Genomic DNA, 5,513 nt, shown 5'->3' on the forward strand with positions numbered 1-5,513 from the left:
CTGGTCTTGAACTGCTGGACTCAAGTGATCCTCCTGCCTCAGTCTCCTTGGTAGCAGGAACTATAAGCATGTGTCACTAACCCCAGCCTAAGAAGGAATTTATTATATTGGCTCACACAATCAGAGGCAGGTTGGTGAGCTGGGAAAATTAGTAGCTGTTCAGTCCAAGAATCCAGAAGCCTCATTACAAGAGGGACAAATGTTGTAGCCCTGTCCCGTGTTGGAGGTCTGGAAACTCCCCGGAGAAGTCTTCCCCACCAGTTTAGCTGAGCCACATGCCAGTCTTCTCTGGGAATACCATAACAGATACATGGATATTGGCTGTGAAGTAGGAGGAATGTTCATCCTAAAAGTGCTTAACGTTTTTTTCTACTTGGCCAGTCAAAGGCTATTTTTACGTACTTTACATAAAGAACTTGAGGACCCGCCAACAAAGTAGACTTTGTCCTTTTTCTAGAGTGCTCATTTCATAAAACTTTGTGATGAACTTCAGAGGTTTCTCTTTTTATTTTTCATGATAACCTCACTACAAATCAAATACTCTTGATAAAGTTAAAAAAGAAGAGTACTAAAGAGGTTGGGGTGAGCACATGCTTAGCATGAAGCTCTGGGTTTGATCCCCAGCACCACAAGAGAAGAAAAAAAGGTGAAGTACAAAAATATGTAAAATGAGACCTCAAAGTCAGGCATGGTAACTATAATCCCAGCTATTTGGGAGGCTAAGGCAGGAGGATGGCAAGTTCAAGAACAGCTTTGACAATTTAGTGAGACTCTGTTTCAAAATAAAGTAAAAAGATCTGAGGACAGGGGTGGTGGTGCACACCTGTAATTACAGCGGCTCAGGAGGCTGAGTCAGGAGGATCATGAGTTCAAAGCCAGCCCCAGCAAAAGCAAGGCACTAAGCAACTCAGTGAGACTCTCGCTCTAAATAAAATACACACACACACACACACAAAAACCAACTAGTGCTGGGGATGTGGCTCAGCAGTTGAGTGCCTCTGAGTTCAAACCCCAGTACCAAAAAAACAAAAACAAACAAACAACAACAAAAAAAAACTTGGAACATAGCTCAGTAATAGAGCACCCCTGGGTTTTAATCCCCAGTAACACAAAAATTGAGAGAGAGAGAGAGATCAAACTGAATTCCATATGTCATACTCCAGAGCAATTGCTCCTTCTCCTTTTCCTTCTCCTTTTGAGATGAGGTCTTGCTGAGTTGCCCAGGATGGCCTTGAATATGCAATCTTCCTGCCGCAGTGTCCCAAGTAGCTAAGATTACAGGCATGGTTGCCAAAGACTGGGGGGTGTGGAGGAACAGGAAGATGTTGGTCAAAGGGTACAATGTTTTAGTTAGACAAGGGGAATACATAAAAAATAGTTGAGGTGATGGATTGTTAATTAGCTCTTTCAGTCATTTCACATTATATGCAATATCATATCACTTTCTGTGCCATAAATACATACAATTAAAATTTGTCAATTATAAAATTTATAATTTGACAATTTTATAAATTGTCATTATAAAAACTGAATTTTAAAAGAAGGAGGAGGTTGGTTGCTGGACATAATGGCATATTCCTGTAATCCTAGTAACTCGGGAAGCTAAGGCAGGAGGATGACAGGTTTGAGGCCAGCCTTTCAATTTAGTGAGAAAGTAAAAAACATTTTTTTAAAAAAAGAAGGAAGAGGTACACATGTGATTCTTTCTTTAGTTCTTTTCTGCTCCTTCCTTTTAGTAACATTAAACTTCTTGATCTTTAAATTTGCTTTTTTTTCTCTCTCTCTCTCTCTCTCTTACTAGGGCTAGGGATTGAACCCAGGGGCATTTTACTGCTAAGCTACATTCCCCAGCCTTCTTATTTTTGGTTGAGACAGGGTCTTGCTAAAATTGCCGAGGCTGGCCTCAAACTTGGGATCCTCCTGCCTCAGCCTCCTGAGTCCCTGGGATTACAGGTGTGTGCTACTGCTGACAGCTTGTCTAAAGATATTCTTTTAACAACTGACATTTACAAAGTTCTGGTGTTTTGTTTTGTACCTGGAATTGAACCCAAGGGGGCTTAACCTGAGCCACATCCTGACCCTTTTAATTTTGAGACAGGATCTTGCTAAATTACTTTGAACTTGAGATCCTCCTGAGCCACTGATTATGCCGCTATGCCCAGGTGCATTTTTTTAAAAATGTCTTTTCTTGAGGATATAAGGATTTTGTTTTTGTATACAAATCATTCCAGGTTGGGACAAATGTGAATCTAGAGAAACACATTTTTGCTATGTGTCAAGTGGAAAATCAGCCCTTGTCTGACTTTGGAGAGTCCCAACAGGTCCAGTCAGGCCAGAAACCAAACAGAAAAGAATAATGGTGAAAGCTGGGTGTGGTGGCACATGCCTATAATCCCAGAGGCTTGGGAGGCTGCAGCAGGAGGAGCATGAGTTCAAAGCCAGCCTCAGTGAAAATGAGGTACTCAGCAACTCAGTGAGACCCTGTCTCTAAATAAAATACAAAATAGGGCTGGGGATGTGGCTCAGTGGTCGAGTGCCCTGAGTTCAATCCCTGGTAAACCCCTCCCCCCACAATAATAGTGAAAGGTGGGAAAATAATTTATTCACTACAGCTATGTTAGGAAGATAAGGGGGATCAAACGTCTCTAGAGTACTGACAAGGGCTTCAGAATTAAATAAAGGAAGACCTGAAGCAGCCAGCAGGAGGCTGGAATATTTAAGCAGTCCTGTTCAAACTGTTGGTTTGGTTGATCCTTATCTCAAGTCTGGTTCTGCAGGTGATTGCAGAGAACTCATTATTGCTGGAAGGGGCGATCCAGGTTTCATCATGAGATGATTACCCTGTGTGGGGGAGGCGACCTCAGTTCCTGTCCTGGACTGATTGCTCTCAGGTAGGCAGGCAGTCTGGTCATGGGGTGATCTGCCTGCAAGACTCTGCTGTTCCTAGAACATTTAGGGCAATGATCCCTCTCACAGGTTTACCTTATGCACACAGTGTTTCCCAATTTGTATAGAGTTGACAATCTCATCTGAGGTGAGGTTAATTCCTTTTTTTAGTGGCTTTTCCTTGAAGGTTTTTAAGCTTGATCATATTCAGTCCTGTACAGAAACAAGGAAGCATTTGCTTATTATTTAAAACTTTATACTTTGTTTCTTTTCTAGGTCTATGTCAAGAAAGTTTGGTTTAGAAAAGTTTCTGAAAATAGTGCCTTTATTTAATTTCTCTAAGACAAATCTCTAGACAAATCCAAGGAATAGAGACATGTCAAATTGACCAGTGCAATTGTTGTTTATTTATTTAAATAAACAAAGCTTAAGCAAATCGCCTCCAGTGACCTACTTTCTCCAGCCACACCCTCCCTGCCTACAATCATCACCCAGTCAGTTAATCCACTAAAGTGAATTAATGCACTCATTGGATTAAGACTATCATAACCCAATCAGTTTACCTCTAAACTTTCTTGTATTCTGTAACACACGAGCTTTTAGGAGACATCTCATATCAAAACCATAACACCAATTAATTCTAAATGTCACTTAACTATTGGGGTTGGGCTTGTGGCTCAGTGGCAGAGCACTTGCCTTGCACATGTGAGGCACTGGGTTCGATCCTCAGCACCACATAAAAATAAATAAACAAAATAAAGATATTGCATTTCTCCGTAACTAAAAAATATTTTATAAAAGCTTGGGGCTGGGGATGTGGCTCAAGCGGTAGCGCGCTCGCCTGTCATGCGTGCGGCCCGGGTTCGATCCTCAGCACCACATACAAACAAAGATGTTGTGTCCGCCGAGAACTAAATAAATAAATATTTAAAAAAAATTTAAAAAAATAAATAAAAGCTTAACTATTTATCCTAATTCCATCAAAACTTTTACCCCAAATGACATGATGTTTTACATCACGTATATAGTCATCAAATACTCTCAGAGAAAGCCTCTAGAAGTAGCTGTTGGATAAATATTGTGATAGTTATCATGGTAAATCAAAAGCCTGTAACAAATCCACTGCTTTTCTTTTACATTTTATTTGATGTATATAAATATTTTTGTCTTTTATTCCTAAGGGATGAGAGTCCAGTGAAAGCAAACTTCCTTCAAGGAATTGGTGCAGTAGCACAGACTTGCACTGCCAGTGACTTAGGAGGCTGAGGCAGGAGGATCACAAGTTCAAGGCCAGCCTCCAAAACTTAGCAAGACCCCATCTCAAAATAACACAATGGCTAGATATTATCTCGTTGATAAAGCAACTCCAGGTTCAATACACACACACAAAGACATAACAGAATCTGCACTTTCATATTATCAAATTATGAGTTCTTGTATATCCATAGCAAGTAAATAAATGAATGAATAAAGAAACTTGATCTAGTTATTCCTAAGGAAATTGTAACCATTCAGAATTCTTGGATGTATGTAATTCCTTCCTTTTGTGTTTATGAACTACATTGATGATTAAGATGTTTTCACCGTGATTTCAGTAAACTATAGAGGACAATAGCAGAGACCAAAACATGCAACTCTGAACTATTGTTTTTGGTTTTTTTGTTCCCAAAACATTAATGGACTAGGAAGTGTGAAGCTCTTGGTTCAACCCCCAGTGCCAACAAAACAAAACAACCAAAGTGTATCTACATATGATTAGATACCTTTATTCTTTGTTGCCAATTATATTTGAGTTATTATGTATTGAAATAAGAAAAGACAATATTGCAGAGGCAAAGAATATTTGGTGAGAGAATTGAACAACAGCAGATGAGGTAGAGAGGGAAGATAGGAGGGGAGGGGAGGGGGGATAGTAGGGGATAGGAAAGGTAGCAGAATACAACAGTCACTAATATGGCATTATGTAAAAATGTGAATGTGTAACCGATGTGATTCTGCAATTTGTATTTGGGGTAAAAATGGGAGCTCACAACCCACTTGAATCAAATGTATGAAAGATGATATGTCATGAGCTTTGTAATGTTTTGAACAACCAATAAAAAAAAGAATATTTGGTAAAATAAAGACTTTTGTGTTCCACATGTTTATTTATCATTTTTTATTTTTCTGATATTTTGGTTGTTACATTTAAAATCCCAAAACACCAAGCATTGTAAGGAAGTTACAAGTCCATTGACAATGATCTTTTTTTTTTGTACCAGGAATTGAACCCAAGGGTGCTTAGCCACTGAGCCACATCCATTTTTTGTTTTGAGACAGGGTCTTACTAAGTTGCAGAGGCTGGCTTTGAATTTGTGATCCTCCTGACTCAGCTTCCCAAACCACTGGGATTATAGGCATGTGCCACTGTGCCCTGTGACAATGGTCTTTTTAAAATCAGAAAATCCAAAAATAAATAGAATGTAGAAAAACTAGAATTCATTCCCCATACTTCTTTTCTTTCTTTAAAGAAGAAAAAGGAGCATCATGTTAATTAAAACTAGAGTAAACTAAGTGTAGTCTAGGTTGAGAAGAATTTGAAAGAAAGTGTTCAAGCTTTGAGTGTTCTCTATGGTTGAAGAACAATG

The sequence above is a fragment of the Marmota marmota genome, unplaced genomic scaffold (genome assembly GCF_001458135.2).
Source record: "Marmota marmota marmota unplaced genomic scaffold, marMar, whole genome shotgun sequence".
Lineage (NCBI taxonomy): Eukaryota > Metazoa > Chordata > Mammalia > Rodentia > Sciuridae > Marmota > Marmota marmota.